This window comes from Passer domesticus, chromosome 24 (assembly GCF_036417665.1).
Source record: "Passer domesticus isolate bPasDom1 chromosome 24, bPasDom1.hap1, whole genome shotgun sequence".
Classification (NCBI taxonomy): Eukaryota; Metazoa; Chordata; class Aves; order Passeriformes; family Passeridae; genus Passer; species Passer domesticus.
Genome location: NC_087497.1, coordinates 921,277 through 934,288, shown reverse-complemented (window position 1 = coordinate 934,288; position 13,012 = coordinate 921,277). Strand labels below are relative to the sequence as shown.

General features: G+C 53.0%; 1 long non-coding RNA gene across 1 annotated transcript; it reads right to left on the bottom strand.

The window, feature by feature from the left end:
• Positions 1-5,069: 5,069 nt before the first annotated feature.
• LOC135285797 (uncharacterized) lies at positions 5,070-6,454 on the bottom strand. The gene is made up of 3 exons (XR_010350490.1): positions 6,295-6,454; positions 6,048-6,124; positions 5,070-5,129 (listed from the first exon to the last, which is right to left on the bottom strand). It is a non-coding gene; the product is annotated as an uncharacterized LOC135285797 (long non-coding RNA).
• Positions 6,455-13,012: the final 6,558 nt, after the last annotated feature.

Below are 13,012 nucleotides of genomic sequence, written 5' to 3'. Positions count from 1 at the left end.
CCCGTTCCAGATGCAGCCCATGCTGTGCCTGTGTTGGTGCTTGCCCAGCAGCAAGTGTTAATGACTAATGTGGCAGCAGCTCTCTGGCCACAGAGAGCAGCACAACTTTCTCAGGCATTGTCCTGGGAAAGGCTGAGAGAAGATCAGAAAAAAGAATGAGAAAAAATTCTTATCTTCACTTGCTGCACTTGTTGTTGTGAATGTGGAATTTGTTATGGAGATGTGTCTACCAAAGGGTGGTGTCTTAATTAGCCAGTGGTGATGATGTTTGGACTGGAGGACCAGTTAGGTCCACCTGTATCATAAAAGCAATGGGTTTCTTAATAAAGATAGTTTATATTGATCAGACTTCTGATGGAGCCTATGCTAATTATTACCTGGCCAGGGGTCCGTTGCAATGATAGACTAATTAGTGCCAGACCAGCTTTGCAGACTGTCCTGGCAGAGCTCTGGCTGCAGGAGCTGCGTGGTGGCACCCACACCCCACAGAGGTCCTGCCACACAGACACTGCTGTTTCACACAAGCAAACACCACCAGAGCCGTCCTGACTTGTCCAGGAAATAAAAACAGTGCAGGGCCAGTGGAAAATGGCACATGGATAATTTAAAGTGTTCTTTGGATGCAACTGGAAATGTATTGCAAAGTGTTTTGAGTAGTAAATGCCATGTTGGATTTTATGCAGGAGAGGACATGCACCCGGCCACGGGTGGGACTTGCTTTCCCCAGCTGTGAGTGACGGCACAGTTTGCAAACAGCCATTGGAGCTCCTGGGCTCTGGCCCTGCTCAGGAGCAAGAGCTGCTTTGCTAATTCCCTTCCTTTGCAGAAGGGAAAGCAATCAGGAAGCCCTTGGTGCTCACAATCAAATCCCAGTCACAAGTTGTTATTTTAGCAGTAATTTAGGGGAAGACACCTTGGAAGCTGCGTGGATGCCAGCAAAGAGCATTTCCCACTCAGTGCTGCTGCAGCCAGAGATGTTCAGCCCTGGAGGGGCTGGGCCAGCCCGTTTGGGGTTGGTTGGTGCAGCCCAGGCTCTGCTCTGCTCCTCACCCAGCACGTGCTGCAGACACAGCCCCAGGGAGGTGTTTCATCCTGGGCTGGAACCCCACAGGACAGGAAGGATCTCCTGCTTCATTTATTCCACTTTCTGTGCTTCAATCCCACACCAGCCCGGGCTGGGAACCACGGGCACTGCAGGGACTGGGGCTGGGCAGGGGGAGAGACACAGCTGGGAATACTCAGCCTGGGGAAGAGGAGGCTCCAGGGAGAGCTCAGAGCCCTTGCAGGGTCTGAAGGGGCTCCGGGAGAGCTGCAGAGGGACTGGGGACAAGGATGGAGGGACAGGACACAGGCAATGGCTCCCACTGCCAGAGGGCAGCCATGGATGGGATCTTGGGAATTGGGAATTGTTCCCTGGCAGGGTGGGGAGGGGCTGGGCTGGAATTGCCAGAGCAGCTGTGGCTGCCCCTGGATCCCTGGCAGTGCCCAAGGCCAGGCTGGACACTGGGGCTGGGAGCACCTGGGACAGTGGGAGGTGTCCCTGCCATGGCAGGGGTGGCATTGGATGGGATTTCAGGTTCTACCAATCCAAACATACTGGAATTCTGTCTAATTCTGGCTCCTGTGCCTGTCTGGAGGCACTTCTTGCTGTCCCTGCCCCCTGGGCTGCATCTTCTTTCTCCTCTTCCTCCTCTGCAGCTTTCCTTGCTGTTGTTACATTCTGGTTCAAGTGGGTTTTAATCCACATAAAACAACGAGCAAAATGTAAAATATTATGATATGATGAATATGATTTTATACTGTAGTTAGCTCTAGGCATTCCCTTCTTTATTTCATCATGATTGTTAGACTTCTTTTATTCCTCTCATAAAGAAAAACATTTAATGTAAAATAAAAGGAGTTTTGATGATTTGGGTGAATTTCAGTGCTCAAGGCTTTCCTCCACATGTGCTCAAAGATGTGTGTGAACTTTCATGCAAGAGCCTGAGGAGGAGACACCTCGTCCAAGGCCTGTCAAAGGCAGGAGTTTGATCACAGGAGCAGAGAGAAGCAGTGTGGCTTTGGAGGGGGGAATGGAGGGGTCCTTGTCACCCTCACGTTTGGGGCCAGGCTGGAAATGCCTGCCCTGACCAGGACACCCAGAAGGTCCAAGGTGATTTGGAGCCTTCCCCAAAGTTCCCAGCTGGTACAGAGCAGGCAGTGCTGCTGTGGGCAGCGCTGTGGGAGAGGCTGCTGCACTCTGAGCCCACAGCCCAGCTGGATAAATCCAGCAGCAGGGATGAGCACTGGGGCAGGGCTGGGGGGTCTCCATGGATCCATGGGGCAGGAGCAGGCTCAGCTCTCCCACTCACCAGGGTCTCCCTCAGGCCTCTCCCACTGATTTCTGGGATCAGATCCTGCCCTCAACACAAACACTCAGCCAGGAAATTCGATTTTTTTAAGACTTTTTCTAAAGCAGGAAGAGTTCTGGAACTGAGGGGTTCGTGGTAGGAACCAAACCAGACAAAACATGGAGATCAGGATCAGGGGCAGTAAATCCCCTGGGATTCCTGGTCTGGACCCTCCTGAGCTGTCCCCAGTGCCCCAAGGGACAGTACTCCCAGAAGAGCACTGGAGGAGCTGCGTTCCCATCCCGTGGGGAGCAGGGCACTGCCCTGTGCTGAGGGAAATCCTGTGCTGGTGTTTGCAGCTGGGAGAGGCTGTGCCTGTGCCCTGGAGCACAGGGATGCACCAGGAGGGAGCTGTGGCTTCCAGGCTTCTGAGAGACTTCACAGACAATCACCAGCCTGATACAAAGCCAATTACCAACTATTTTTAGAAAACCTTTGACAGCCTCTCCCCTTCAAACGCGGGGATATTTACTCATTACATTGCAGATCAGCTCGTAGCCCGGGGTTGGTACACATGTCACAGGCACGGAGTGTCAGCAGCCCGGCACGGCACGGCACGGCACGGCACGGCACGGCACGGCACGGCACGGCACGGCGGCCTGTCACCCCGCACAGCACGGCAGCGCTGCCTCCAGGGACAATTAAACACTAAGTGGCCATCAGGCAGGGTGACACCAGCGCGGGGAATACTCGGGTCACTGCCGGGTACCGATAGCGATAAATCCCTGCCGCTGCAGGAGCCGCCTGAGGGGACATCAGCGTGAGGAAAGGCAGCCCAGGGCTGGGAGGGGGCACGGAATGGGCGCTGCTGCTGCTGCGGGCACGGCCCTGGATCCTGCCAGCCTGGCAGAGCTGGGAGCAGCCCGGGAAACCCAGCGGCTCAGCACCGCCCCTGCCCTGCCCTGCCCCTGCCCCTGCCCCTGCCCCAGTCCCTGTCCCTGCCCCTGCCCCTGGCCCTGCCCTGTCCCTGTCCCTGGCCCTGGCCCTGGCCCTGCTCCGCCCTGCCCCTGCCCCTGCCCCTGTCTCTGCTCCTGTTCCTACCCCTGCCCCTGCTGCTGCTCCTGCCCCTGCCCTGCCCTGCTCCACCCTGTCCCTGCCCCTGTCCTACCCTGTCCCTGTCCCGTTCCTGTCCCTGTCCCTGCCCTGTCCCTGCCCCTTTCACTGCCCCTGCCAGCCCCACAGCTCAGCCACAGTCCTGCAGAGGGGAGCAGAGGCGTGGGGGACCTCCAAACTGAACGTACTCCTTATTTTTAAAAGCTTTGAGGCCCAGGGCCAAATTCAGAGCTGATGCTGTCCACAGCACAAATTTCAGTCTCCCCTTCTCTCCCTCTTTCCCCACGTAGAGGTTATTTTAGGCTAGGAGTTATTTTAACTCGCACCTTTCCTTTGGTGCATAAATTACACTTATTTATATTGCTTTCTGCATCAGCAGCCGGGGGTAAGAAGTGCCCAGGGAGCCTCAGCAAACCTGACAGGCTCTGAATCGTGCCACCTTCACCAACAATGCTGAATTTGCCCTGTGGCATCCCAGGGATGCAAACGTCCTGACTGGAAGGGCCAAGACAGGATACGGATGTGCTCAGCACCCCTGTCCTGCTCTCCAGACTGGTGTGAACGGTCCATGGTGTCCTGGCCAGGCTCAGAAAGCCTCTGGGAGTTTGTCCTGGGTTTGGAGGGGGTAGAGCAGAGCCTGAGAGGCTCTTGCAGGGCTCCTGCCAAGGGAAGCGTGGAGGTGTCACCAAGACTGCTCCATCACAGCAACGTGGGCTCCTCAAACATACCTGGTGGGAAGGGCTCCCAAATACCCCTGTTGGGAAGGGCTCCATGAATATCCCTGCTGGAAAGGGCTTCATTAATAACCCTGCTGGAAAGAGCTCCTCAAATAATCCTGCTGGAAATGGCTCCATGAATACCCTCATGGGAAGGGGAGGGTGAGAGCTGCCAGGGGTGTGAGCCAGGCTGGGACAGCTTTCTGCCACGGGAGGAAGGCTTTAGGTCCAGCAGATGGTTCAAACCATGGCCTTTAACACAGGACTCCTGTTTAAACAAACTGGGAGTTGATTCCCAGCTGACAGCTCCTCCAAAGCCCAGGTGATCTGTGTGCACCTCTAGCAGGAGCAGTTAAAGTGTAGTCAGCTCAGCCTAATTAATGAATTGTGCCCTCAATGTGCATCTTACCTTAAGCTGAAGGTAAAGTCCAGCTCTAAAGGTCTAACCAGGTCGTTCCCAAGCTAAACCCCACAGCTCAGCCTGGTTAAAGCTCTGAGGGTTTGACCCTGGGATCAGGATTTGCAGCCTACGCTGTGTCTGGGCTTGTTGGATTGCGAGTGACAATTCCCAGGCACTGCAGTGGACTCTGCATTGAGCCACATTTACTGCTCCGAGCGCTGCCTCCATCCTCTGCTAAGTGTACCCAAGTTTTAGTGTTTAATATTTAAACATGAAAGTTCTTTTGAGACATTTAAAGCGGAATTATTAACAGCCCCATGTAGAACTGACAGGTTAACAGTGCGACAATTAAAAAGAAAGGTTAAATACATTTTCTTTTCAGACCAACTGCTGTTGCCTAAGACTAATAAATCCACCAGGAGATGGTTTTTAGAGAGTGTGAGTGGCTGTGTGTCAGCTTTTATAGTCTGGAGTTTTTCAGAAATCACCACACTTCTCTTTCCAGGCAGCTACAGGTTTCAGACTATATTTAGCAGATGGGGCTTCTTCCAAAGAGTTGTGTGAATCAAGCTGGAAAAAAAAAATTAGAATATAAAAAAAAGCAAACCTTACCGGCTGTGGGGCTTTAAACATTCAAGCTCACAGTTTGCTTGACTTCTTTAATGTACCATGATCCTCTTTTGTCTCAATGGCTCTGAAAACACAGGGGCTGGAGAGCAGCAGGAATTCTGGCTCTCTGAGGGATCAGTTCAAGTATTGAACTCCTGTTTCTCTTTTGGAAAATTGCTGCCCCCCCTGACTGGCAGGACACGGCCTTGGGAAGAGCCAGGGTGACTTTCTGGGGACAGTGAGGTGCCAGCTGGGACATCCAGGCCATAGAATAGCCCCCAGCCCCTCCTGGGTGTTTGTGAGCAAAGTTCAGCCCTTTCAGAGAGACATTTTCCACCTCTGCTGTGTGCAGTGACATAAACATTCCCTCGGTGTGATTCCCCTGGACTGCACAGAGATGTGTGCCTGCAGGGCCGCAGGACAGGCAGATGAAAGGGTGACCCTGTGACACGCTGAGCAAGGTGGCCCTGGGGGAGCAGGTGACCTGCAGAGGCCCCTGGAGCCCCAGCTGCCCCATGACTCTGTGGAAGGAAGGGCACGAGAAGTTGGGGATAAATCCATCTGTGACTTTGGAGCCTTAGGCCCAAGGACAGCCTGCAGAGCCCAGGCACTGGAATTGCTGCAGGCTGGGGAGGAGGTCTGGCCGTCCCCTTCCCCATTTCCTCCCTACCAGGAGTTCTCTCTTGGCCCCTCTCAGGCCCCACAGGACTGCAGTCCAGCTCAGCATCACCCTTCCTACAATTACATCTCCCTCCCAGCTTCTCTTCCAAGCTCCACGAGTCCCTGCTTGCCAAGGCTCCTGATGGACACTGGTTTGGACCCAAATTTGCCACCATGGTGGGTCATGTGACTTACAAGTAGAGAGGAATATTTACTCACCCTGTGCTTTTAGCATGTTAAAAAACACTGCCTGATGTTTTAAATGAGTTCCTGACAGCAGCACTGGAGGTTCCAGACTATTAGAAGCACATCAGAGGAAGGCATTACAGGATGGCCACAAGCCATGGTTATAATCAACCTGGGCTTGATTTATTAAACTCTATAGCAACCCATATAAATTGATTAGCCATTTATTAAAATGGCTGTTAATCATGGATTATCCCTTTGCACAAATTTAGAAAACTACCTGGGTTATGACCAGCTTGAAAGAGAGAGGGAGAGAAGCCCAGGGTTAAAACTTTGGGGAGAGCACAAGGCTCCCTTCCAGGATCCATCCTCTGAGATTTCCCTCTCCCTGCCCTCCTCCCAGCCATGGAGTGAGTGTGGAGAATGACACAACAGTGCCAGCTCTGCCCACGGGGTCCCAGCAGCGTCCCCATGTCACAGAGGGACACACCCCAGGGTGTGGTCAGCACTCCTGGTCAGCATTCCTGGGGGAGCCACGGTGAGTGGCAGCTCTGCAAGGATCCAAACCATCCCCAGGCATTAAACCACCCTCGGAGCTGCTGATGTTCAGAACCCGGGAGCAGAGGGTCCCCTGGAATGTTCCAATATATATTTGTAAAAGGTCAGTGTGACAGCATTATAGGGGACCTGGGAAAGCTCCACTGCTGCCTCAGCTCTGCCCTATCTGTCACCAGCACACTCTGGTGTCAGCTTTTCCAGCCTCAGCATATCCCACAGCAGCTCCAGCCTGCCCTGATCTTCCCTCTTCCCGCATTCCCCATGGATCCACCACACCAAATGTGACAGGAAGGAATTGCTGTTGTCATCAGAGCAGCTCGTTCCATCCTTCCAGCGAGGCTGTAATGAGCACCGGGGCTGCCAGAGCTGCAATCTCCCTCTGAGGAGCGCACGTGGAGTCAGTTCCACGGTGTCTGTAACTCACGGCGTGCAGGGAGCAGGCAGGTCCGTCCTGCAGGGCCCCAGGGGAGCAGGGGGGCATTCAGGAACACCTTGGCCCTGCAGTGGTGCCTTGGGCATCCTCAAACGGCAGCTGGAGCTCCAGAGCGGAGCTACCCTGTGTGCAGGGGTTCAGGGCACCTGGAGAGCCAGGCTAGTTTGGAACACAGACAGCTCCTGGGATGCTTTGGTTCAACAGAAGCCAGCACCTGCAGAGAGGAGTTTTCCCATCCTAAGGCAACAGAATTATTGGATGGCTGAGTTGGGAGGGACCTTAAAGCCCATCCTGTTCCAGACCTGCCGTGGGAAGGGACACTTCCCACAGGCCCAGAGCTCTCCAAGCCCCAATGTCCAACAAGGATGTTGTTCCTCAGTATTCCCTGTGGTTCTCACCCAGCCAGTTTATGGCAAACAGAGCCTTGAGAACAGTCTGGGGAAGATCTGATGATCCCTGTGCTGGCATCAGTGCAATTCCAGCTGCCCTGAGCTGGCAGGAGCAGGACAAGGGATGTTTCCCTGGGGTTTCTTTGCCAGGGTGTGCAGAGCAGAGCTGACACAGACCCACAGGGCTCCCAGTGACTTAACTAAAGTCACTCTGCAAACAAATCACCCTGGAGGGAGGAATGGGGTGAATCCCAGGTGGAACAGCACTGCCCTGCAGTGGGGCTTGTTTCTTTAGAGATACCACAATTTCCAGCCTGGGATCTGAAGCATTCCCATGAAATCCCTTCTGACACTGGATTTTATGGCAGCTTTCTCACCTCAGAGCTCTGGTGGCTTTGCCAGGCAATCAGGCAGAGATGCAGCAGCATCTCCCACCCCCAGCTGCTCTGGGCTCAGCTGTGTGACCCCACTGTCCCCAGCAATGCCCGGAGCTTTCGCTGCGGTGGGTGGGAGGGTGGGAGGCTGGAAGGGATTGGTATAGCTGGAAGGGATTGGTGCAGCTGGAAGGTCTTTGCCCATCATTCAGCTGAGAGCAGGGAAGAGGGTAAACAAAACACATTCCAATTCCAAAATTCCAGTTTGTCCCTGTGGCCACACATGGCAAGGCTTGGCTGCTGTCGGGCGCCTCAGGAGATTTGTCCATGCGGGGACTCTCTGAAAAATGAATCTGAATTAAGCAAAAGCCGAAATTTCCAGTGGATTTGCTAAACTGTATTAAGCCCCAGTGTGAGTTATGCTAAATGAAATGGAGACGATGTTAATTTTAAGAAGGCTCCTGTGCATGTTTGAGGAACATGTAATCATCATGGATATCTCCCTGGAGGAAAACCAGGGGGAGAAGCTCGGGAGCTGGGGGGATACTGGTGCCTGCTGCTCGTTCCAAAATGTGGGAGAGGGATGTGGCTTTCCCACCCCAAAAAGCTTGAGGGAGGCAGAAGGGACAGTGGCTATGGACACTGAGCCATGCTGCGGTTCAGGGCTGGATTAAGGAGGGGTCTCTCTGGACCCCCCAAAGCTGAGCCCCCCAGCCTCGCCCCAGCACAGCTCCATCACAGCCTCTGAGGAACAGCAATGCAGAGGATTTGCCCTAAGAACTCCCTTCCCCAGTCCTAATCCATGTCACTTTAAGTACAGCAGAGAACCAGATCTGACAGCTGGTTGGGTTTACCCCGGCACTGAAATCTCCATGTGAAATACTCCTGGCTTTTAAGCCCTGCTCATGCCCCAAAGTGAGAGCAGCATTAACTCCCCGAGTGCAGCAAACAACCTGACTGACACAAATGCACTTATGTGGGGAAGAGGAACAAGCTGTGCTACCAGGAACGGCTTTATACCTCCAACTAAATCCATTCTTGCCTTTGTGCTGATACAACTAATCAGCAGTTAATATGCAGTCCCATCAGCACACGGAATAACAAAGCCCTGTTTCCCCAAGATCTGCATTTCATGCTTGATTGCGAGCTCCGATCAAATCCTTTCCTGCCGTTCCAATGGGTTTTGCTAAATTCTCTCCCCTGGTGTGGAGTCTTTGATAACTGGTGAGGTAGAAGCCCACGCACTGGCCTGTTGTTCAGACAAGAAATGCTGATTGGAAGCATTTATGGGGTTTCTCTCTTCAACCTGACCAGTGTTTTCACAGTGTGGATAAAACCTTAATTGTATGTGAGACTGCTTTCCTCCCCCATCAAAATCTGCTTGAAACTGCCAATGGCTTCAAAAATTATTAAGGTCAGAATAAACATGCAGGAACACTCACGCATTCATTCCATCATCATATAAGCTTAATTTCCTTAGGCAAGCAGGCTAAAAATATCCCCTGTGCCCAGAAGTGGTAATTACACCGGCATAAAACTCCGTAGGGTCGAGCTGGTTCTCGCCACGGTTTGAAGTGGTGCCCTGACACAGCACACCCCAGCCATCCCCTGCCCACCCCACACACCTCCCACAGCCACTGCAGCTCCCACCCAGCATGGGGAAAACACTGGATTCTGAATTCCCCCTGGCACGGAGCAGAATCCCAGTGCCCTGTGCCAGGATGGGCAGGGCTGGCCAAGCCTGGCAGCGGCTGGGGAAGGTGTCCTCTTGGATCATGTCCTCATCCCCCGGGACAAAACGCTCCTGTCAGGCTGGGTTTGGGAAGCCAAGTGCTGTAATGGTGACAGACAGCTCCAGATCATCCCCTGCGGAGCCTCATCCCAGAGCTGGCACTCCCCAGCGGGCCGGGAGGGTTCTGAGGGGCTGGCACAGAGCACACCCAGCAGTGAGGTGGGGGCAGCTGGAGCGGGGCTGGCCCCGTGCCCCAGCCCTCCTGCTGCCCTCACACTCACAGGGCAGGGCCTCTCTGTCCAAAGGAATACAATTCCCACCAAAGCTCCAGATTCAACTGGCCTCTCTTTTCAGGGAGAGAAAAATCCTGTGGCAGTTACACCTGCACTCATGTGACCGCTTGAAAACACACTTGATGGCCACAGGCACAGTCCCAAGTGTCCCTCTTCCCAATAATTCATACACAAGCCAGGAATTATAATTATTCCTAAAATTATTTTTAACCAAAATAAGACCTGTCACTTCTAGAGTGTTCAGGCTGCCCTGTGGCAGGGGCAGCAAGGGGGGCTCACAAGGGGAGTGACGACACCACTTCCCACACCCAGCTCCAGACAGAAGATTGGCTTGGCCCAGTGGCCCCGTGAGGTATCGGGAGCCCATCTCCTGTTGACTGAGTCAGTTCTTTCCCTGCAGGGCTTTGTGTGGATGGTCTCTCAGGACCGAGTCCTTCCTGCCAGGTACAAGTGACCCTTCTCCAGGTCCTGGAGTGGTAAATTCTCCACCAGGGGCCAAAGCACATTTCCCATTTGAAGCTCTCCACACAGGTAACTGGGTTGGCTGTTTGATGCCATTTCCTCTTAGACAGTCCAACAAAGAGTGATTAACCCTTCAGGAGGAGCCACTCTCCCTTAGCCTCTCACTCCTGGGCCCTGCCATTTAAACGCACCAATTGCAGGAGGAACTTTTCCAGTTGCCTGGAGAAAACAGCTGTGGGATTATTTTCTTTTAGCAGGGCATTTTCACCATTCAAATAAGGCAGATCATTAAAAAAATAAACACAGATCTGCCACGTAGCTGAGGCTGAAATTAAAATTGGACAGGTTGATTATAACCTGTCATAGCCACAAGCCAATTAAATTCCTTCAGCAGGGCATGGAGGGACCTGAATGTCCCTGAGAGGAGTTCCAAGGCCTCTCATCCGAGCTGCAAACTTTGATCAGCTGCTGCTGAGTTTGCTGAGCCCCAGCAGCAGCAGGCAGGCTCATTTCTGAGCTGCTGGAGCTGCCAGGGAGGGTCAGCACGGCTGATGGGCCGCATCAGGCTGGACACAGCCCTGGGGGAGCTCCCTCCGTGCCAGGGATGCTCCCTGAGCTCAGCTTTCACCTCCTCTGCATCTCTTGAGCTCTGCAGTTCAGTGCCTTGGGGGGAACCTGGGCTGTGGCTGAAAACCCACCCTGAAGGAAAAGCTTCCCTAAGCCTCACAGGGAACTATTTAAGGAAGATAAAGCTCCAACTCTGATCTACTCCTAGGGAATTTCCATAAATTGTGTTATTTTGGAATCTTTTCCTCTGAGAATGAAGGCTAGGATGGGTCCTCTGGTTTCATCTTTTGCCTGGCAAGGGATTTTTTGCAAATCAGCTTTTCGATAGCTGGATCAGTTTGTGTGAATTCACAGTTTATTGCAAAGGAGGATCCTTGGATTTGTGTGTGCAGTGTGGGCAGCGTGTTAAATTCCGAAAAAGCTGGAAGTTGGACCCATCTCAAGGAACCTCAGACTAGCAAAGCCCTGCACACTCCAGATCCTCTTTAGACAGGCAGCTCTTTCCATCCCAAAGTGAATTAAATCCCAAATTTAATTCCATGGTGTCATGGTTTGACCCTAGCACAATGCCAGGGCCTCCATGAAGAGTATATTTCTAAAAGGGTTGCTGTGAGATGTTACCCGGGAACAGAACAAAACAGGCTCCCATTCGGGGATGGAGGGAAAAACACAACATTTTATTAATAACAATATCCATAAAGGAACACACACACACAGAGCAAAGAATAAAAACCTTCCAAATACATTCCTCCTCCCCCCTCCCTTTTCTCCACAGAATGAGATAACACCATAGATTCCCACCTTTCAGGTAATCAGCTTTCAGTCCATCATCATCTTTTCAAATAATCCACCCTCAAATCCATTGGGGAGAGAGAAGTCCTCCCTTGCACCATAGGCTTCCCCCCCATGTCCAGTGCTCTCACCACTGGACACAGGCCAGGACTGCTTTTAGGGTATCTTGTTTAAGGATGCTTTACCCAGTTCCAAAAGCAGCAGTCTCTCAACTTTGGGACACCAGTCCCCCCCCAAATTTACCCCCTGGGGCCGAGGGGCTCGTGAGCAGAGATCTTCCCCTCCACGGAGACAGAGGGCATCCCACACCCTCCTCAGCCGTCTCTGTTCACTCCACTGCTTCACTCTTGGCTCCAAAGTATTGTCTCCCCCTAAATACAGTCTCCAGGTATGGGTCTGTCCATGGCCATACAAGAAAGAGTCCCGCTCAAGGCCACTCCATCATCTCTTCCCACCTAGGATTCTTCTCATCTCTTCCAGTTTTCCTCACACGCAGTCCATCATCTCTCTCTCCTCATTCTGATTCAGGAGGAGCAGTATTTGCAAGGTTTCTATTACTCTACCAAGGGGTTAAAAACTTCGCCTCTGCCTGTCCAGGACTCCCACAGCTGCCGGGCACCTTCTCTCGCCACCTCCCCCGCTTCTGGCCGGCTGAGCCGCCAGCACAATCTCTGTCCCTCTCTCCGGGGGGAGGGGGGGGGGGGGTGCTGCCCAGACATCTCAAATCTCGTCAACCCCTGCATGTTCTCCTCCACCTCTGCAGCTTTTGGGGCTCCCGGCCTCCTCCCTGTCATGGCCTCCCCCTCCCCCACCCAGACACAGCTGGGCAGGGGAGAGGCCAGACTCTACTCACCAACGCCGGATTCCCAAAGAGGAAGTTCTCTGGGAATCTCCTGCTTTTAACCCCCGTGTGTTCTCAGAGGCGTATCCAGACCCTTAGTGGCCACATCAAATGCCAATTTTGAATTTGGCCACTGATTGGCCGGACTTAGACTTTTCTAGAAACACATTTCCGGCCAAACCACGACACATGGCCACCACATCTCACAACGGTGACCTCTACAAGAGCCCTCAGAACCCAAAACTCCTCCTCCTGCCAGTCAGGAGTGGCTCTGCAGCCCCAGTCCCTCCATTTGTGATCTCCTGGAAGCACTGTGGGTCCAGGAGGGTTCCCTTGCTCCTTTCCCAGCATCCCTCATGTTCTCCTCTCAATGTTTGGGAGCAATAATAGATGTGCAGAATACAAGAACTAATTAGAGTGTCTCCTGCTTTCTGAAAGGAAGCAGAAACCACAGCAAATGACATTCCAGCAAAAATGGGGTCAGCTCAGATTAAACTCCCTTCCCATTTATCTTCGGTCTTTAGCATTAAATTTACCATACGTATTAGAAACAAATT